A 23717-nucleotide genomic window follows, 5' to 3' on the forward strand; every position below is an offset into this window, starting at 1 on the left:
ATAAGGTTGAACATGATTCGTTACTCTTCTTTGATCAGAAATTCTATAAACAAGGACAGACAACAATTGAAAGTAATTTGGCAAATATCTCTCTCACTGGAGAACGTCAAAAATCGTTCCTAGATACGTCTCAAATAATACCTATAACACCAACAAAAAACCAGGATAATGAATTACCTTTCGACGTGTCTATAAGTGATAATACGAAGACAGAACAAGAAAAATCTGAAATATTACTAAATCAAAAACACCCACTAACCAGTTCACCAGAAAAATCCCCTAACCTTTACTCTAATCAGGCCAATCTTACTGACCCAAATTTTTTACATTTAAATTTTGGAAACACTACCTCTCCCCTGTCAAAAGCACTTTTTACGTTGCAGGAAATCTTGGAATCAGTACTCACTCACCTTGGTCAAATTCTAGCTAACTCTGACGATACTTTAGACGTACAAATAGGAATACTTAAATTCCTGGTTGAAGAAAAAAAGAAAAAAGAACAAAATAAAGTTACATCAAAAAAACTTGAACTAGTCGAAACATTACAAACTGAAGATTTTCAAAAAAATGGAAATACGACTCCAAAACAACAGGAAGCAAGCTCGCAAACGAACAACATAGTAATAATCGAGACCAAAACCAAGGAATTAAGAAAGAAGAAAAAACCTCTCATCACATATTCTCTTAAAAAACTGTTTAAAGAAGAATCGGAAAACATCACCGAAAATAATAATAAGCATTTTCCTATCTTTTCGAACAAAGTATCCGACAACAACCGAGATCAGATTATTGGGGACAATAAAGCAGAGTCATCGGGAGTTACTGTTGAACAGAAACGCAGCCAACGAGAAAGGTCTGAAAAAAGTAATGACAGGGAAAATGCAAGGGGGAAGAAGAAGAGAAAACCACTAAGAAGAATACAGAGGAAAAAGGGGAATAAACTTAAATTTCAAAAATTCACTCCCATAAACTTGGTGAACTCTTCAGAAATTCAAAAAACACCGTTGGCAAAACTTTTGAATCCAAAAGCAGAAGAATTTTGTCCACTGACAGAAAATAGAACAACAGCACGAAATACCATGGATACTAAAGAACCTCAAGACAAGAAATCTCAACCATGGGAAGGAATTCTATCTAAGCACATAATTATTGAAGAATTATTTCCCACAGATAAGATGCCGTTGAATCGTGGTAGAATACTCAATCTTTTACAAGAAATACCATCCCTGTACTCTCTGACAAGCAAAGAAATCGACCTAGTACTCTTTCCAAAAAAAGAAAATGATAAACTAGTACAGGTATCCTTTTTTTCTCCAGTTTTGCCCGGAATAATAATCAGAGAGAAGGAAATTCTACACAAGAATGGCTATGACGTAATCTCTGTAGTAGATCTTAAAACCAACAATCAGAACAAAGGTATACTAGGACAAATTAACAGAAGAAATGAAAATATCAGTTCATATTGGGGAGAATCAGTATCAAATATTACGAGAAAAGACTCACTTAAAATACAAGTAATGCAAGGTGAGAGGTCAGTATGGTCCCGGGACTCAAGCTCTAGTAATACTGAGAACTCAACAAAATCTTGGCCATGGTTATCAGAAACTTTAAATAGCAAAAAAACGGTTAATCCCCAACAATATCAAGTTTAGCAAAGGTCTGACGCTACTGTCTTGGAATTTGGCTGGGAAAACTGACAAAAAAATGAAGCATGCAACTAAAAACTTCCCAGATATTATTGGTTTACAGGAAACATGGTTAATTAATCCCTTTAAACAAAAAGGATACTACGTATATGAAACTCTGGCAAAAAGATCTAGAAGGGGGCACGCCAAGGGTGGTCTAGCAATTTTACTAAAAGAAGATCACTCTTGGTCACAGGAAATAATCAATACAAACACAGATAATCTACAATGTCTAAAGGTATCACTTAAAACTCAAACGTCAGCCACATTTGAAAAAATATTGCTTTTTAACATCTATGCACCTCCCAGTAACAACTGTGATTTGCTGTTTGACCGCCTAATGGAGATCATCACTCACATCATCGAAGATCAACTTTATTTGTCATATATTATAATGGGAGACTTGAACGCAAAAATTTCAAACTGCGAAATAAAGAAATGGGCTCTTCTCTTTAAAGAGGAATCTTTGGAAACATCACTCCCTGTACTCCCAAAAGGAACGAAATCAGACAAGAGAGGTCGCGCACTACTATCATTTCTCCCCAGTATTAATGGGACAATATTAAATGGTAATATCCATGGTGATAAACCAGCATCGTACACAAGGCAGGGAAACGGATCTCCCTCTATCCTTGACTATTTTATATGTGGGATCGAAGAAAAAGAACAAATGATTCAACTTTCGATCATATTCAATGAGGAAAGTGATCATGCTCTTTTATATCTATCAACTCAATGGACTGCACAGTCTACTTTCCAGAACCAGCCAATATTTCATAAAACCAAAATGGAAGTAAACGCAATGAGGCGTCGAATTTATTGGGGGACAGAAAATCTGGACCATCTGAGGTTATTAATCTCCCATACCAATCTGTTGACTACCATATACTCAGTCGATCCTATAAAGAACTTTGATTACATAACAAATAAGCTCAAACATGCTTTACAAAGTAAGTTAGAACTCACCATATCAGTAAAAAGCAAATGGAGAAGTAAGCATAAAAATTCAAATCAACCAGTCGTAAAACAACTTAATAGGTTGATACGAGCCCAGTATCTGAATTTCTCGTCTACAAACAAAAAGGAAATCAATAGATTAAAGAACCAAATACGACGAGAAAAAACTAAACAGAAAAAACTGAAGCAGGACTTCAATTGGACTGAAATCCAACAAGCAGCTAAACAAAACAACCAGCGCAAATATTGGGCCCTGATTGCAATAATGACAGGATCCAAAAAAAAGCTGGAAGCAACTCCCGTTTCAGAAGAAGACTGGGAAATTTACCTTCGTGAGCTATATAGACCGAACAAGTCTATTAACAATGGTGAGGCTGAAGTACAAATCTTGGAAACGAATGATACAAAAATCAACAAAACGTCGGTAGTGTCTGTCTCTATGAATATCAGAAAGGCAAGAAGCACGGGTGCATCGGGCCCCGATCAGATACCTATCAAGGTCTATCAAATCGACCATAAAGAGTGGGGACGGTTGCTCTCGCCACTATTTACTTATATATTCGACAGCGGCAAAATGCCAAACTCCTGGAAGGGAAGTATAATTATCCCGATTTACAAAAAAGGAAAAAGAAGTATACCGGGAAATTATAGGCAAATTGCCCTCATGGACGCTGCCGGGAAGATTTTTGCAGCAGAAATTTTGGATAGGCTGAAAACTTGGGCATTTTCATTGGGTTTAATTCCTAAGTTTCAGTCTGGATTTCGTCCAAATCACGCAGTGACCGACAATGTAGCAATCTTCCAAACCATTTTAGATAAGTATGTATCAGGGAAAAAGCAATCCATCTATGCAGCGTTCATTGACTACTCGACAGCCTTTGATCGAGTGGATAGACCGACCCTGTGGTCAAAATTAAGAAGAATGGGCATTTCGGAACAGCTATTGCTTTTAATAGTGAATCTACATAGTGACACCTGGTGCCGTGTCCAAATGGGGAGTGATAAGGGTCTATCGAAGATAATACGAACATCAAATGGCCTAAAACAAGGGTGCCTCTTGGCTCCAATTTTATTTTCTTTGTATTTAAGTGACTTACCATCCCAACTACAACAAGGGCTAAGTACTCCGCCAAAGATAGCCACTGAGTATATTCACTCCCTGCTGTACGCGGACGACATAGTCATGTTTGACCTAACTCCCTTTGGACTTCAAAATCTTTTAGACATTCTACACCAGTATTCTAGGAAAAATTTTCTAATTCCAAATATAAATAAAACCAAAGTGGTTGCCTTTGCAAAACAGAAGAAAAGGGCGAGATACGAATGGAAGTTGGGAGGTGAGAAGCTAGAGCAGGTAAAGGAATATACATATCTGGGCAGAATCTTCTCACAAAATATGAGTAACAACAGTCAAATGAATCACCTAAAAAGGAAAAGTGACTTACATGCTGGGGCTTTGTCTCGCCTATATTCTGCCACTGGACATAGGCATTTCTCTGCACTAATACAAGTCTACCGAGCCAAGATTCCACCGGTCCTGTCTTATGCTTCGGAATACATTCCTTTTAAACAATGGACCTATATGGACTCAATTGAAGGTAAAATATTAAAAAATTTACTGAAAATCTCTACATCTACCCCAGTACAGGCGTTGAGACTGGAATGTACCATCACGAGTGCCTATGCCACAGCCGTAGCTAGTATCATAGGGTGGGCCTATAACCTTCTCCATTCAAAAGAAGGCACTCTACGAAGTTTACTAAAAGTCGAGACATTCAACATCGGTTCTACCCTTCTCACTTTTTCCAAAAATATGCGAGAGGCCTTTCAGCTCGCAAAAGTTAGTGTGGAAATTTTGTCTATGTGGTCTCCAGCACAACTCAAACTTTTTCTAAAAAACTTCACCCCCAAACTGAGTTACGAGATTGACCACTTACATTGTGATAGACTATCCTCGTATAAGAACTATGCAGACTCCCAGGAATATAAGCAGAATCAGTCTTATCTAGATTATACTCTTATACACGGTGTAAGGCGTGCAATTATGATGCTGCGCCTGGGAATACTTCCTGTATTAACTTTTACGTCTTCCTGGAGATCAGACAGTTCAGCTCTTTGTACTCTTTGTCAAGGGGCAATCAGAATTTGGAACATCTTCTTTTTATATGTCCAAACGCAGAAATAGTAAACGCAAGGTTAACATGTCTTACGCCCATTTATCGGTCCTGTAGGATTGTAAACTCAAAGGACTTTTTATCAATATGCAAAAACCCCCCAAATGAATATGTCTGTTATAGAATTTTTAAGTTTTTGAAAATTTCATTGAAAATGTATTAAATGAAAATGTATAAAGTATATATTTTATTTTGTGGTCCTCAAAAGAGTACCGTAACAAAAATAAACTTTTTGACTTTGACTTTGGCTATGCATGCACCTGTTTGCATGTGAAAGAACAATGGATTATTATTATTATAAATCTCAATCGTGTTCCATGCACAGCATAAAGAAATATACACACTTATGCAAGCAGTGAAGAAATACTTACATAGGCAATAGCTATCAAACTTCTGTAAGGCCACAGTGTATTAGTAAAGTAACATTAACAAAAATAATGCAAATGCAACCAAGCATATGTAGCTCGCTTCACCGTGCAAATTTATGATGACATTTAGCATCCTAGTTTAAAACCAAAATACTGATTTCATTTACAAGCATTAAGAAAGAGAATGTTAAGAACTTATTTTGCCTACTCTTATATTTTCAGACTCCATGAACAATAACCTTGTTTTGTGTACATCTCATGTTGCTATAAATCTTTTTATCTCTGGAGATTGGAGACACTTGACTTCACGTGCACGTTCTTCCCCAAGAGGCATGGAGTACTGTTTTTATGGCAATGTAAACTGAAGCTTTTCATATTGAGTAAAAGGACTCATGGGTGTCTTGTATTCTATTTCCAGCATTGATCAGGTTGTACCCATGTCTGTGAGTGATTCACTGACAATGGTAGTCCCAACTACTCTCCCAGAGGTGAAGAAAGCAAACATAAAGCACTAGGAACTCTCTTTAATTATATCTCTGCAAAAGGTCTAGGCTAAATTAAAAATATTCCAATCACATTTAAGTGACTCACTTTCTCACTTTAACCTTAGGTTTCCAGAAATAAACATAAATCATTCTTTTCTAATTCACATTACTTAGCAGTGACTGAACAGCTCCCAGCAACACAAATATCTTTATGTTCAACATGGTTTAAGAATTAAAACATCTATTTGCAGGGTACAAGCATATATATACAAATAGGAAACTGTTCACATGTATATTTCCTTCATGTAAACTTGCTACTACACCAAGCAGTAACTTTACACCATTTTCCTATTCACCATTTCCAAATTTAAACTTAGGGCCCGGTTATGCTTCTGCCACGCTCCCACTGTGCCAAAGCCATGGTCGAGCCATCTGCCAGATAAGGAGTTTCCTCCTGATTGACGTGCTAATTTTTGGTGTCCCTATGGCAGCCCCTCAGAAAATGGGCACCACAATGGGAACGCCAAAAACAGTTCCTTCACGGCATGGACTGTAAAGTCCATGCTGTGCAGGAACTGGGAAGCATGCATACAGGGGAAAAGATGTTGTGCCCCCTGCATGTATCCACATGGCGTGAAGGACCAGGGGCCCATGTAGGGCCCCCTTTGTTTCCTCTCTGCCACGGTTTTCACAGAGGTGGAACCGCCATGAAAACCGTGCATGGAGAGGAAACTTGTAATATGCTTGGCGGGACAGTGCTGTCCCGCCAAGCATATTTTGGCTACAAGACTGCCGCGCCATTGCCAGGGAATGTTGGTGGCGGCGCGGTACCAGGGCCGTCTGACTGCCCAACTCGTAATTGGGTGGTCGGACTGCGGATGCGGCATCAGCTGGACGATCGCTGCTGAGCAACCATGAGTCTGGCGGTCCTCAGACTGCTAGACTCATAATTAGGGGGTTATTGTTAGGTGAAGACCTACATGTCTCCACCACCTCCAAACAAGGGTGGAGTGAACAGTGTCCATCCCATAAACAGCCTTGCAGTAAAAAGGATATCCTCATGTAGGGAACAATTATTCAATGTGTCGAGTTGTACTGCAGCATGGGGAAAAAGATTCAGAATCATGGAAATAGAGGAGAAATCCTGTTCAACATTGAAAGAGTGACTCAAAAGTTACTTACCCCAATTTAAGACATCACCAATTTATTATACCCCGTTGAGTTCTCTATTCTCCTTAAATACAAGTGGTCTCAAAATGCTTCTACATCTAAAGAAGTGAAGGCAATGTGGCCAAAACATGTAGCTCATCTGTTTAAAATGTAGGAACTACGCAAGTGCAAATTACTCTTATCTCATAAACAAACAACAACAACTGCAGTAATGTCAAAGATGAATGACTTGAAAATCGTATTTCTGAATGTTAATGATCTAAACAATTACGTGAAAAGAAAGAACATTATTTCACACTCAGCAGCAAAAAATATAGACATGCTCTACTTCAAGAGGACACCTTGTCTCCATGAGAATTAGTCAAACTGAAATGGGACTGGGCACATAGAGTGATCGTGGCCAGAGGCCCAGCTACTAGAAAGGAGGAGCAGCAACACTCATACAGAAATATTTACTGATTTGTGTTAATAAAACATGGATTAATGCAAAAGGTCACTTTGCTTTCACAAAAGTAACTGTACAAAAGGTCTGATTTGTACTTGGCTCAATGTATGCCCCTAATGGGAACACACGTGACTTTTTCTGCATTTACTAGTCCTATAACAGACATTTACCTTACTAAAATAGTGCTTGGAGGAGAATGGACTATAACTCACAACCTTATATTGGGCCGATCAGCCCCCCCCCCCCCCCAAAAAAAACTGAAACACAGACAGATGTCTGCATACTGGCTCAGTGACTGGTTATAATATCTTATAGAGCCTTGGTGTCTCACACACCCAACGGACAGACAATATATCTTATTATCCTGTGTTCCTGGTACAAAACACAGATTGACTATTTCCTACCGGCTAGCCCTTTACTCTGTAACATCCTCAGTGCCTATAAATTGTAAATTGATACTTTTATAGCGCACTACTCACCCGCAAGGGTCTCAAGGCGCTTGTACGAATACCAATGTGGAACCCATCCTGGTTTTCCTGTGAGGTGTCCACTCCTGGGCACCCCCAAGGTGGAGACCAGGCATCCTTAGCGTTGTGGGGGCCGTTGTGGAGATTAAGCAAGCTATTGCCCAGAGTTGCAGAGTGGGAATCCATGATTGGAAGAGGCACCGGGCGAGAATTATCAGGTCCGTGGAATTTTTAGCTCAAGACCCACCGAGGCAGGGAATTGAACCCTGGTCCCGGGCTAGACCTCTGCATCAGGGTCTGCTGCTCTTACCATTGAGCCACACTTCGCCTATGACCATGGAGTATCAGGCCACTCCTTACAAATCTCAAATACGAATAGATGGAAGGCACCAAATCTGAAATACAGAAACCTTAATAACATAAAGAAACTACTAAAGTATTTGAAAGACTATATGGCCTGAAATAAAGGCTCAGTTCCCTCAGCACAAGTTCTCCTAGCAGCCAGCAAAGCAAATCTGATGCCAGTAAATGAAAGACTCCACCGTAGCTAAATGAATGTCGCTGCAAAAACAGTTAACACTGGAAAATGAAAATAAAGTATTATTTGAGAAACAGGAAACAGGAGATCACCTGATCTCTTAAGATCGCTAACCAAAGCAAAAATCTAGTTCAATATTCACCCAGAAAGCTGACTGGGCACTGAAACGACTTAAGAATAAACAATATGAAAAAGCTGACATCTACCCGAACTACAATTGAAGCAAAACAGAGCCAGGATACCTATTCTGGCAGTCAGGAATAGAATTGGCTGCTGCTATCTAACCCTTTGGATTTTATTATGGAATTTAAATAATTCTTCACCTTTTTTTATAAACTGTAATCGGTGGAGACATTACAACAAGATAAGGACTTTCTAGACCCGCTCCACGTTCCAAAACTGATTCCTTGGTCAGCACTCTGGAGGCCAAAATAAAAGAAGAGGCAATATCTGAATCTGTTAACGCTATGCTAATGAATAAATCCACAGGAGAACATGGACTACTAAATTAACTTTATAAAATAAATGTACCTAGAGTGATTAACCCTTCTAAAAATAGTTTTTGCTGTTTCAACAAAGGTCAATGGTCTCCAACCTGAAATTAACAAAACCCCTATTGCCAAACATATTATGAATTTCCTCACCGCCACAGTTTTCATGGCGGTGAGCCAGCCATGACAAGTGTGGAGGTGAGGGAACAGAGTGGGAACTACAGGGCCCACTGATTACTCAGGGCCAGGGTATGCATATAGGGGGGCACATATGAGCCTTTCAAAGGCACCACCCTTAGGACTACTACTGCAGGACCGCCAGGCCAGGAGGCAGTTCCTAATCTGGTGGGTGGTGGAGGGCTTTGGTGGTCTCGCAGCAGGGCACTGGCTTGGTGGCCCGCTGCAAGACCACCAAAGTTGTAATCTGGCCCTAAGTTATGATAGTGCATGACACTGTTGATTCATTAGTCTTAAACTCTTCAAGGGTCTTCAACCTTTATGTGCCATTGACACACTCCTTGGATGGCTCTCTTCAACTGAATCGTTAGTCTGCCAGAGGTAAGGGTAACCCCTTTCAGTAGCCATGATTCTGATGAGACAGGGCAGCACCAAGAAGTTGGTGCCTTGTAGAAGGAACCTTCTTTTTTATTAATGCATGTTGGACATTGATATACAGAACAAGGAAAACCAGTTATAATTCTGAAAAAAGAGCAAAGATAATCAAAACTATGCATTGCCTTTCATTTTTTTAAATGTGTTTACAAATCCCTCCCAAAACCCACCCACCCTTACCCCAAGGTTGACAACTAGTAACTTATATAGATTTATTTAAGTTCTGTCTTGTTTCCCTTTTAACAATTTGCCCCCCTTTCTTCGAGTCAGAGGTGCCCACATTTTTAGGCCCTTTGTTCGAGAGCGTAGACCCCTTTTTGTATATATAGCTGTATATATAGCTTTTTCAAGATTATAGTGAGCTAAAAAGCAAGATAACCATTGCTGAAATGTGGGAGGGTTATGGTCCAACCATACAGATGCCAGACATAATCATAGTATCACGAAACCAATGAACAGCAGTTCTTCTCCAAACTTCCCCCGGGTGCTTTGTGCTACATCGAGTCCGATCAAGGTAGGAGATCAAGGTAGGAGAAAGGATGCATTCGACGCCCAGTGACAGCCTGAAATATTGGCAGTGTCTTCCTTGAGTTTATGGAGGGCAACGCAAGAGGCAAAGATATGCATCAAATCTGCTTGGAATAGTGCACACCGAGGCAGAGGATTCCTCTCCCCGTCCCCCATTTCGCAATTCTTTTAGGTGTGTAGCGGAGCGGAAGCACGTTTTGTAATATTGGGCCTGGAGTCGGGCCGGGAATCAAAATGTTCTGTGCTAATTTGACTGAGTGAAAGAATAGGTTTTCTGTGGCCCCAGTTTCAACTTCCCACTTTGTCGCTCGAGAACCCATATAATCTATCATTAGTGTGTTAAAAAATTATGTCGTTCTTAGCGAAGCCAATTGGCCCTCCACCTTTCTTCTGTAAAAAGTCTCTATTTTGAAGGTATTTGTAAAAATCCCTCAATCTAATGCCTACCGTTCTTTATGAGTATCAAAGGAAGTCAGACCGGATAGACAAAAGAATGCTCCCAAATTGGTCAGCCCGGCATTACACCGTTTTTGAATGACTGGGCCTTTAAAGATCTTTGGTAAATTTGAATTATTGAAAAGAGGTGTATAGTGATTGTGTCGACCCAAACTGATCAATTTGGGTATTAGTTTCCAGATTTGGTGTCCCGCTTGCAGGGTTTTAAGGCAAAACTTCTTATAGTAACTGTCGCCTAGAAATCGCCAAGCCCAGCCCCACACTTCCACTCCCATTATAAGTTCGAGGGGGGTTGGTTTCTCCTCAATCATACTATCGCTTGGCTTTTCTTGTATTACGACTAGATTATATAAAAGTGTTGTAGCCCAATAGTAAATTCATATATTAGTAAGAGCCAAACCACCTCTCTCTCTAGGTAAAGAGAGATATTTGTATCGTCTTCTTGATTTGACATATACCCAGATAAAACAGGAAAATACATTTTCAATTTGTTTAAGAAAATCCATGGAAAATTCAAGTGGGATTGCCTGCATCAGATATAGAAATTAAGGAAAAATTAGCATTTTAATGATATTACATCTGCCGATAATAGACAGATGTAAGCTGTGAATTCTCAACAGATCAGGTTAAGTTTGAGCAATTAGTGGGTCTATGTTATCTCTGACTATTTTATCGACATTAGCTGAGATATATTGCATTGTTGATTACGCGAGAGTCATTAATGGTTAAGTTCTCATTAACGACAATTTACGTTTCAGTATGGTGTAGAGAGTATCCGGAGAGTGTCCCAAATCTCGCCGCCCGTGTCTCTATTTCGACCATAGCAGTTACGGAGTCGGCAGTCACAAGGTGATGTCGTCCGCATACGCCAGTACATAAGTTTCCCAGCCTTGGGTAACTATGGCTCTGATTGTTTCATTAGTTTCCAATTGGCGTAAGAACGGGTCTATGTAAATAGCAAACAGAAGCGGAGAATTTGGGCATCCCTGGCGGGTACCTCTCGTTATGTTAAAGCTATTGGTGAGTGAGCCATTAACAAAGAGTCATGCAGTGGGGTGGAAATACAGCATTTTAAATGCTTGCAGAAGCCCCTTGCCGACTCCAACCCTCAACAGGGACTCCCATAAAAAAAGCCAGTGGACCCTGTAGAAAACTTTTTTTGCATCTAGCAAAATTACTGCCATTGGGTGACTAGAGATATTTACAGCATCAAAGAGTGAGATAGCCCATCTTATATGGTCCATCGTCCCTCTTTCTGGTATAAACCCATGTTGCCTTATGGATGACAGAGGCCAATTGAGTGGCAAGGATTTTGGTGTAAATCTTGGTATCCCTGTTGGTTAAGGTTATAGGGCAGTATGAACCGGGTTCAGATGGTATTTAATTTTTTTAAGGAAAAACCACAATCTTGGCCTGTGACCAGGATTCAGGTGGTCTGCCACCCTTGAACACTTGTATGAATAGTTGAGTCATACAGTCTTTGAGCTGTAGCGAGATTTTTTTTATAGAATTCGATAGGTATACTATCTAATCCAGTGGCCTTACCACTGGGAAGGCTGTTGATGCATAATAATATCTCAACCCATTGCGGAAGTTCATCGAGCCATAGGAGGAGCTGGGTTCCGCCCCCATCCCAGTCACCGAGCTTAAAAACCTCGGGGTCTGGCTGGACCCTTCCCTTACGTTTGCATGCCACACTAAACGCACGGCTGCTTGCTGCTTCGGCATTTTGCGTGGGCTTCGTCCTGTGCTAAAGTTCTTCGATGCCCCCATCCGGCAACTCATGATCCAAGCGACCGTCATCTCCAGATTGGATTATGCTAGTTCTTTGTTGGCCGGTCTGAATGTAGCTGAGATAGGGCGCCTGCAGCGGATCCAGAATGCAGCAGCAAGAGCGGTGGTGGGCCTTCCAAGATTCTGCCCCACCTCTAGCACCATTCGAGCACTGCACTGGCTCCCGGTGGCGCAGCGGATTCAGTTTAAGGTACTCTGCGTCGCCCATAAGATCTTGAAGGGGTCCCCGGCAATGATCCTTACGACCCTCATGGCCAACTATATTCCGGCACGACCCTTAAGATCGTCAGATCTCGAATTGGCCGTGGTACCGCGCTTTAAGCGAAGCAGGGCCGGTGGGCGCTCATTTCGAGTGCGGGCCGCCGCTCTGTGGAACTCCTTACCCCCGGCAATTCGCGCTATGAGCGATTTGCTCTCTTTTCGTCGTGCCTTGAAAACATTTTTATTCCCTTAGTTAGTGTGTTCTGTGCTGTTTTATTTAGTTGTGTTGTGTAGCTGCCTTGTCGGGCGCCAAGACGCTCCTTAGCTGGAGCATTTGTGCGCCTAATAAAAACCACATAACATAACATAACATAACATAGCCGGCCTTGCAGGGAGAATTGTTCGAAAGGGATCGGGTTAAGATATGTCGCCATATCTCCAGGAGTTCCAGAGGAGTCTTCACTATATAATTTCTGATAGTATGTGTGAAATACCTCTCGAATTCCATCTGGGTCAGTTATCATCCCTCGCTCAGGGTCATTTATTTCTTGTATTGTATTCCGGGTGTTTTTTTGTCTTGCTCTGATTGCCAGGTGGTGGCCTACCTGTTCACAATACTCGTATATCTCCTCCCGCCATGTTATACGTTTATCAGCAGCTGTGTTTGCTATAATCTCCATAACCACTGATTTAGCTACTGCTACCTTAGTCTGTGCTTCAGCGGGGTCGCCCCCGGTTTGAATCAAAGAGATCAATTCTTCTTCGGCAGTGGCTACTCTGGCTGGTATGTCATTGTCAAGGGGAGTTTTTTTATTCAAAGATAAAGAAAATCCAAGGGTTCCCCCCGTATTCTAGCTTTTAGTGCATCCCAGACAGTTTAAATTTCTGTGCTCCCCAAGTTTTCGCCTAGAAATTGCGGAATCCACATTCTCAAATGATGACAGTAGTCTTTATTAAGAAGTAGAGCTCGTTTAAAGTTCCAGGTACGCTTCTTCCACCCTTGGGCAGATTCCCCTTTAGCTCTACAATGAGGGGGTTGTGGTCAGTGAGAATGCAAGGTGCTTTTTCAATAAAGCATTTGTGGAGAAGAGAGTGCGATACTAATATATAGTCTAATCAGGCATGTTTATTATGGAAATAGGAGATTCTGCCAGTTCCAGAGATCGAAAAGAGTATGCTCCTAGCATAATGTCCTTAGTGCCCGGAACACCTTAGGTTTCCGACCACTATATACCCAATCAGTTTAATTTTTTATTAGCGGGTATATTGATGTTAAGGTCCCCACAGATAATTATGGGGAGTGGCCTGGTGGCTAATTCATTATTTATGTAATTAAAAACTTCTGGGTCGTCTAGTATGCTGCCATAGATCGAGCAGATGGTGAGTGGGTCTCGATTCTCCCTGCAGCATTCGGTAATTACCCATCTCCCTAGTTGATCAGCCAAAGTGTACCTAAACTGTATAGAATTGTTTGCTGTCAGAATCGCGACTCCACATGTGCGTGAACTTTGTGTTGTTCCCCCCCTTTAGTGTGTATCCAAGTGCTTTGAGTAGATGCTGCTGTGACCTCTCAATATGTGTCTCTTGTATACAAAAGATGTCGGCATTCAATAGGTGAAGACCAACTGTAGTGTTCCGCCTCTTTTTGGAGTCATTTAGGCCACACATTTTAATCGTAGCAATACAGAGTTTACTCATCTAGAATGCAGGAAAAGAAATAGGGCAAAAAGAGAATGAAGGAATTTTAAGACATTTCCGATTGTGATGCCAACCCCCCTGACCCTGAAGGCCACCCTCACCCTTTCCCTTACCAACCTGGCCCTCCCCATCCCCCACCTATTGCTGAGGTTGCCTGGTCCTGCCCGGGCCAGGATGATATTATAAAAGATAACAGGAGTGAAAACCCATCAACCTTGTTGGGATTGGGGTAGAGAATTATATACAAGGAACAATATCCCAACCGTTATTGTTTGCAGACAGTTATTGAGGATATCTATACAGTATTATCCAAACAGAGAAAGGAGACTCAGTTTGATTTTCATATGTGCTCAAGGCATCATTTTTATAAGCATTCTGAGAAGTATAGGGCAATTGTAATTAACAGTTGATATCAACACTGCAATTATTAAATAATACGTGACAGCCCAAGGTTGTACAAGGGGCACGAGTGCAAAAGTGAGTGACACTACGGCGACACAAGTGACAGTGAGAGCAGCGTGGACAGCGCAAAGTGTATAGTGAGCAGTTATGTACAGTGAATAAAAACAACAAAGTGGTTTCAGAATAGTCCAAGAAGGTTGTTATTCATTTTCCATTTTTTGCGAACACCACTGTGTGAGGGGCGCCTAGAATATCGCTGGAGAGTCGACGGCGTTTCGATCCGTAAGAATTGGGATCATCATCAGGACAAGGGGGGCTGGAAGCAGTGCTGTAAAAGGGAGAAGGGGACATGAGGTAAGTGACAGGTAAGGGCGGAGGTCCGGAGGGCTGGGAGGAGTGAAAAAGGAAAGTAATGCTCACCGTTTAGGCAACAGGTGGGTAACAAGGGTTGGCGGGGAAATTTTCGTGAGTGGAGCGTCTGTCGGGGTGCCTTGATGGACGTCCCGTGGCAGAGTAAGGGTCCGAACTCACATGATCAGTACTTCAAGTACATATGAGCTAGGGAGTGAAGGGGGAAAAAACAATTCAGAATAGCGAGCTCGGGGGCAACATGCCTCTAAGGCCAGAGGTGAGGGGCATGAAGCAAACTTACCAAAATTTGAATTAAAGGGTTGTCCGGAGCCGCGTGGTCTGTGGATGGGTCTGTGCTGATCTCAGCGTGATCCGCGGGAGGGGGGGAGGAGGGAGAAGAACCAATCTGTAGAGAAGGGGAAAGGTGTAAGCGATCGCAAGGGATCTGGCGGCTAGCGGGAGGCGAGCTCGGGGGTAACCTGCCTCTGGGACCAGAGGTGAGGGACATGAGGAAAAACGTACCAAATTAGGATTAAAAGGTTTTTCCAGAGCCGCGTGGTCCGTGGATGGGTCTGCGCTGATCTCGGCGTGATCGGCGGAAGGAGGGCAGTCAATCTGAGGAGAAGGGGAAAGGGGTCAGCGATTACAAAGGATCTGGAGGCTGTCGGGTCGGATAGGGTGCAGTGAAATAACGGCTGCGAGCATTACCTGTCCTTGAGGTGGGAACGGGCGAGTCAAGCGCTGTCCAGGTGTTGCCATAGCAATCCCGTGAGTTAAACAGAGCTAAATAGTGATAGGCCGGGAGGGCCTGTTTGATGACGCGGGGCAGCTCGAAAGGTAGAGCTGCAGGGATAGGAGGAGAAGGGAAGGGGGGGCCGCGGGGCGCTTGTCAGAGACGCAGCTCGCGAGTGGAGGAAGGTCCAATTAGGGAGAAATTGTCAAAGGACAATGCCGAAGCGTGGAATAAGCTCAGTGGTCAATGTATAGATGATTTGGCATCGGATGTAGAACAAGTGACTGTAGGATGGGTGCATGTACCATAGTTTTTTAACAAATTCCAATAAAAACATGTATGAAATGTACAATATGTCACCATGATAGACCATACATATATAATGTTGGACACGGTATAGATGCAAAGCCATCGGATGTAAAACAAGTGACTGTAGGACGGGTGCATATACCACAGTTTTTCAAAAAGGGGATTTTAACAAATTCCAATAAGAACATGTATGAAATTTACAATATGTCACCATGATAGACCAAACATTAATAGTATTGGACAGAGATACAGCGGGTGAACAGAAGTACGCTAAAGGACTGGAAGTAATGTCTATCAGGAGGAGGGTGTGGCCCAGGAAGGAGCGGGATAGGCAATCCTTTATATAGGAAGGTCAGGGAGATGGCACTAGGAGTCTCGAAGTCAGATGGTAATCGTGCTGTTCCACTCGTCAATAGTGTTCAATCCATTGTTAACGGAATCACAAAGGGTCATCCACCTACATTCACTCTTGCTTAAGAGGGACCTGATGTCGCCACCTCTTGTAGGTAGTGTCAGTTGTTCGATCACTTGCCATTTCATGTCTGTGTCCTTGTGATGTTTTTCTAGGTAGTGGTTCACCAATGGTGCTGAGGTCACTTTGCAATTAATAAGGCTTTTGTGTTGCACAATTCTGTTTTTTATGGGTTGTGTAGTTTGGCCGACGTAAATCAGTTGGCATGGGCATTCAATGACATAGATCACATTGGTGGATCTGCAGTTAGTGTTGTTTCTCAGGGTATGTGTTCTGTTTTTGTATCTGAAAACCTTGGTGTTAGTTGTAAGTTCACACACGAGCAGCTTTGGCATTTGAAGTGGCCCAGTACTGGTGGCAGGCGCCATGCTGCAGTGATGCTGTGGTGATCTGGTGTTTTTTCTGGCCAGGTAATTGCACGTACCAAGTGGGTAGACAAATTATCTCCTCTTTGATAAGAGAAGAGAGGTTCATCTCCAGGCCAGGATGATGGCATCTGAGTAATCATAGCCCGTGTCTATCCAGGAAGGTACCCAAAGGAGGGAAAAGCCCACAGGCAAAGAACCTCCAGAAGGATGGTCAGCAAGGACTACAGAGAAGAAGAGCAGAAGGATCGTGGAATCTTGTAATGAAAACGCAATCAAAAGGAAGACTGGAGGCACCAGAGGAGAACTGGTGAAGAATCAGGAAGCAGCCAGGAACATGAAGACTCTGCCAGGAGCCAGGAACATGAAGAAAGAACTTTTCGAAGCATTGCTACTCAAGGAAAGACTGAACGACTCCTTTTAAAGGGAACCAGAAGGAAGTAATCCCAGAATTCACAGGCCTCCAGTTTGAATTCTAAAAATCTATTTAGGGTACTGCTGGCAAATTCTTTGGGAAAACAATTAATTCCCAAAGACTCTAATAGAGAAACTCTGGGAATCAAAAAGGAAGAGGAGGCCAGTAACACAGAGAAGATATTCCTCAAAGGGAAACATGTTGAGCAAAGCTCATGCTCAGTTCGGTTAGCTGTAGCCAGGTAAGCAGTATTTTGCCATGAACACACTGCTGGTGCTGCTCTTTGTTTTCCTGCTGCTGCACAGGAAGGTCCAGAACATCCCGCTCACCTACAACAATTTTTCTGAAGAATAGCAGGTGAGATGAGAATGGTGGCTGTATGGGAAGCTTTGGCAATAGCATGCCATTATGCATCCACTATTGGAAAAAAAGTATAAATATAAAGATGTCCATACGGTCTCCCTGGATCAGAGAAAGTCTTCAAGTGTGCTGACTGGCAAAACATGTTTAGGGTACTGGAATAGCTGAGCTTGGTTCTACATTTATCGAGAAAATCAATTTGCTATACCAAAACCCAACTGATCACTAACATAATATCGATGCATACACTTGCAGAACACAAATATATCAAAAAATAAATATTGTTAACAAAAAAATATTGCCTTCCTTTTCTTAACTAATAAAACCACAAATATCATTGTCAAAAATATTGATTTTTACTTATAGCAAAAACACAAATATCGGAAACAAAAATATTGCCACCTTTATATATACATAATATGTCAAAAATATTGATTCACACCATATTGACTATAATATATACCCAAAATATTTACATTATTACTAATAAATATTACAAAGTCTTTTACATAAAGCAATTATTTGAAATAAACATGACATTTTATACACATATTTAAAAAAATATATATAATACATCACCAAATATTTACAATTCACCCCAATAAAAATATGAAATTATGAAATTAAATTTATAAACCTATAACCCCAAAAATATTTCTATTGACTACACATATTTATGTTACAACTTATATATTACTACATTTACATATAATGATGGACGTTTGCACTTACAAACTGCACTACAAAGAGAGTGAACTAACATTGATACAGTTCATGTCTATCAAGTCTCTGGAATTGGGGGACAATATAATGCTCAAAGTCTAACTGTATTGTCCATAAATCCTGTCTGGTGCATAAATATAAGGCCTGTTAGACCAGAGTTATTTTGGTATGCTTGTATTACTATGAAAAATCAATAAAATGTGTTATTTAAAAAAAACATATTTATAATACATATATACAATTATATTAAGATATATTAAACTATGCATCAAACATTATAAATAAAACCTAAATTAACATTTACCATAGAAGGACATAACAAATAAAAAATAAAAAAATAAAAGTAAACTAACCAAGAAAAATTCAGCTATAAACAACTGTAACCAATAAAATCATACAAAGAATTAAATCAACAAAATAAAAGGCACACTAATTTTCTCAAATAAATACTTCAAAAATAACAAATGCTGTAAGATGAGGAAACTCTACTGGACTCTCTAACCAGACCCTTATAAAAGAAATGTAGAGATCTCGAAAACTACTTAACCATGTATGTAAAACTTCTATTAAACTAAACCTCACTTGTAAATAAAATTAGAGTGGTAAAATAGCAAATTATTAACATAACACTCTCCAACTTCTATATCTTTTCATGCAGCTGCTAAAAGAAAACACTATGAATTTGAAAGGTCATAAGCTGCCAGAAAAAACACGTATCAGAAACCAACAAAAAGATATCACAAAGTAAGTATACGTAAATTATTAAAAGATAAAAATTCACCCCATAGCGAGTAAAAATATACATACCGATCTCAACCTCTACAATCTACCAAGAAATGAACATTTAAAATGAAACCAACACTTTTTTGTTATCAAACAGAAAAGAAGCATCTCTAACAAAAAAACTGAAAACAGTGTGAAACGTCTAAAAAGAACTGACATATTAGTATTACAAAATAGAATTTGTTGTATAATTATATATGTAAATAATAAACATACATTTTTTACAAGAAGTATTCGTTTATACTATTACAATACTTTCAGATGCAATGACACAGACAATGACAGAAAGCGTCAGATACATAACTTCCCAAAAAGCAAGGCAATTACTAAGTCACATGGGTTACACCTACAACCAAATAAGTGCATCCACAGAAAATGTGAAATGGAAACATATCATATATTAATCTAATGCATGCTATGGGAGGGTCACTGCAAAAATGATGTAATTTATGTAAGAGAAAACAATCCCCCAAGTGTGACAGAAATAGAAGTAAGAGAGGTGTTGCAGGATATAAGAGAGGAATTCACTAGCTCCCAGTAACCCCCAACCGAAATCCTAAAAGATATACTGCATATAATCTCAACAAAAATCATAGGCCTACTACCACCTACATCCACTTAAAAACCTTTAATTACACACCTATATCCACTTTAAAACTTGTAATTACACAAACTATAACAGCTACCAGTGGTACTCTTCCTGGTCCTGGCCCTAGAAGATACCAAGACATATAAACACCTGAACATTTAACAAAGACACATGATGAGGAACCTTTCCTCTTATATGACAACCTAAACAATGATAAACAATACTAATATTCTCTACAGCAAATAAGATACTGAAACTAAGTGATTGCCAAACCTGGATGATGGATGGGACCTTCAAAATGTGTGCCACATATACACCATACATGGTGAACAGCAAAACACAAATATCACCCTACAAATATATACCCTACTGACCAATAAACAAAGCAGCGCTTACTATGACCTCCTTAAACATAAAACAAATAATAACTATTGACAAAGAAGTCATAGACTTTGAACAAGTTATGATTCAAACCATTTTAGAAATTTGCCAAAACAGTCATACAAGGCTGCTAGTATCATTTCAATCAAAGCACTTGGAGACACCTTCAACAAACTGCACTTAGGGCCTTATTATAAGTTTGTCAGTCCGTGAACCGCTGTATGCGTGGCCACGGTCCGACTGCCGCAAGCTCGGCGGTCAGACCACAGTATCATGTGTTGGGCTGATTGCTTTTGCAAAGTCCATGTTTGAACCCTTGACATCACCAACACATCACAGACCATCAGGGTCAGGGAAAAGCAGCTACCATAGGGCGTTACAGAGGAGTTTCATTGCCATCCGTATTATGAGTTGGCTTTCCGACAAACTGACTGTGGTGGTGGGATTGCCAGCTTCAAGTTGGAAGGAATGAAGGATTTGGGCTGCGTACTCACCCCTTTCCTGTTCTTCCCATCAGAGTTCAACACGGATCCCTTTCTTCAGGTCCCCCTTCTCAGCAGCATCTTCACCCAGGTGATTATGGCCCTGTTTGCGGTGATATACAGGTGAGTCTTTTTTGTGCCATAAACCCAGTGCCTGGACTGCCCGCATATTGACCAGACTCCGGCAATGGGTAGCTGGTATTTTTCCACATGTATCATGCATAAGTGTGCATTTAACACATATTCAGTTGAAATTTTCACACAGGCATCAATACATACGGAAAAATAGTCACCACTGCTGTAAGATCGCTGGCACCGTGGTAAACCTGTAATATGACTGCCAAACTCGCAATTTATCTTTGAAATAAAAAAAATTATAGCACTAGCCTATGTCCCTGTCACAGAGGTAGCTAATCACCACAATTTAATAGACAGCTCTTTCTAGCAACAAAATGAACATATTCTAAGTCCCCTAATGGATTATTTTAAAGACACTTGGGTTGGCAGACTTTATCGCTTCGGACACAGAAGCCAACCCAAATTCCAAATACTATGGGGCTGATTACGATGTCGGTCGGTTTCAATACCGAATGCCTGATACAATCTAGGCGGTCGGAATTCAAACCGACCGGTCATTCCAGATGGCTTCTGATAGGCTCAAGGAGCCCGTCGGCCAGTTGGAGACAAGCCTGTAATCCCAATGGAACAGCGTTTCTGCTGTAGGGATTACGATGCCTGTTTCCTACTGCCTTTCCGTACCGGCCTTTCCAACAAGGAAAGGCTGTCAGAAAGTGACTTTGAGGGGCCCCTAGCAGGGCCCCTTGTCTCTGCGGCCTACGGTTATGGGCCTGGGGGGGCACCTGTGTCCCCCTGTAAATCCCTGCACCCTGTGGCAGGCACCTCAAGGTGGGTGCCTGCTACAAGGTGCATGGATTTACACAAACTCCCATTTCCTATGGGAGCTTGTGCTATGGCCAGTTTATGGCTGTAGCACAAGCTCCTATAGAGAAATTGTAGTATGGGACCGCACAGTGTATGGGACTGATTGGAGGTTGCATGTTGGTTGGTGGAAGCACAGAAGGCAGTTAAGGTAGGTGGGTCCTTTCTGGTGTAACACTTTTTACGTGAATATGAGTAATCTGAAGTGCCAACGTTTCAGGATGGGGAGACAGTGGAGTTCCCTTAGGTGAGGCGTGATCTGAGTGCATTGGGGAAGGCTGAGGGCAAGTCTTATGGTAGTGTTTTGGATGGTTTAGAGCTTGTGTGTTAGATGGGCGGGCATTCTGTAGTAGAGGGTGTTTCCATAGTCTAACCATCTTGTGATCAGGAGCTGAGTGTTCAGGTGTCTCCATTTGAAGATTTTCCTCAGCATGTGGATGGACAACATTGGAGAAGTGTGGCTCACTGGTTAGAGGAGGTAGATCCTGAAGCAGAGGTCAGACCCGGGACCAGGGTGCAATTCCCGACGCGGCAGGGTCTTGAGCCCAAATATCCACGAACTCGATAATTCTCGTCTCGGTACCTACTCGAATCACGGGTTCACACTCTGCAGCTCTGGGCATCAGCTTGCCTAATCTCCACTACGGCCCCCCCGCGGCGGGATGCCTGGCTTCCACCTTGGGGATGCCCAGTACGGGTATCTCACAGGGAAAAAGCCAGGATGGGTTCCCAAGGCAATGGCCGAGATGCCTACGGGTAATCGAGCGCTATATAAGAACGCATAATAATAATAATAATAATAATAATTTGGTGTCTCATGGAGCGTTTGGTGTCCAGGTGGATGCCCAGGTCATGAGCCCGGTTGGCAGGGGTCCAGGTGGGTCAAAATTCAGTGGACCACAAAGTGGTGTTCCAGGGGAGTTCTTGGGTCTGAAAATCAGGACGTATGTCCATGTAAAAGATGTCCACAAATGTTGGAGAAAATGTTAAAACATGTAAAGTATAAATTACATAATAGTACAATATAACAATATATAACAATATAATGAATGCTAATAAATAGTAAAACAATGGAAAAAGTGGAAAAAAGTGGAAAAAAGTGGAAAATGTACAACATACAGTACTATTTAAATATTATTTCAATTTTCTATGTAATAATTAAAATTGAATAACATGTTTAAATGTAATTCTCTATATATCAATGTTTATTTTCAAGTTGAAATATATGTTTAATGTAACATCAACTTTGAAAACATAAAAATAGATAGATGTGTTACATTTTACTTTATTCTAAACAAATATGTAGTTAATGATAATGTTTATTACAAAACATATGACTAACTATTTTTTAATATACTTCTAAGCACCAAAAATACTAATTAAATAATACAACCTATTTCTACTACATACAAATAAAATGTAAACAAAGGATTTCACGCTACAACATACCATTTTAACCCCTTGGCCACGGCGGTAATTACGCCGCGGTGATGGGGGAGAGGGGTCCGTGCGGCGCCGCCATGCTCGTGATGGAACCACTCCGTCATGAGCCACGGGCTCGCTGTGCTTGTGACGGAGTGGTTCCGTCACGGCCCCACCCGCTCAATAAAATGGCCGCACAGGTGCGGGATTGACGCCGCATAGGCTGGGCGGCCGCGCTATGATGGAACCTTTCCGTCACCAGCACAGCGCGTCCGTGGCTCGTGACGGAGTGGTTCCGTCACAAGCACAGAAGGGGTTAAAGAAAGTGTTGGAAATTCAAAGCCTGATTACGAGTGAGGCGTTCTGAGGAATGGTAGACTTGTGGAGGCAAGGCAGTAGTGGTCTATACACTGCTGTACAGGCGGTCCAATCACTCCATTACAAGATGGGTGGTTAGACGGCCCTGGGGCTGCTGCTGCCACCAGGTAACTGCTGTTCCCCTGGAGGTGACGTGATGGTCAGGCGGCCACAATATGCTTGGCGGGACCGCCGCGGTCCCGCCAAGCATTACGAGTTTGCTCTCCTTCAGGATTTACATGGAGGAGGACCCCTGGAGGAGAGGAAACAAAGGGCCCCCTTTACCGCCTATGCTTGTGGATGCATGCAGGGTGGGCATAACATGTGTTCCCCTGTGTACATGCACAACAGTTCCTGCATGGCATTGATTTTTGAGTTCATGCCATGCAGGAACTTTGTGAGGCGTTCCCTACTGTGAAGCCTTTTTCAAAGGCACCGCTGCCTTTAAATGAGGCATCGCCTTGGGACCGCCACACCACCTGACCACCAGACTACTTCAAAGTCATAATCTGGCGCACTGGCAGCAGCAACCTTTGGTGCAACTGATACCACTGTGCCACTACTC

This window comes from Lissotriton helveticus, chromosome 10 (genome assembly GCF_964261635.1).
Source record: "Lissotriton helveticus chromosome 10, aLisHel1.1, whole genome shotgun sequence".
NCBI lineage: Eukaryota > Metazoa > Chordata > Amphibia > Caudata > Salamandridae > Lissotriton > Lissotriton helveticus.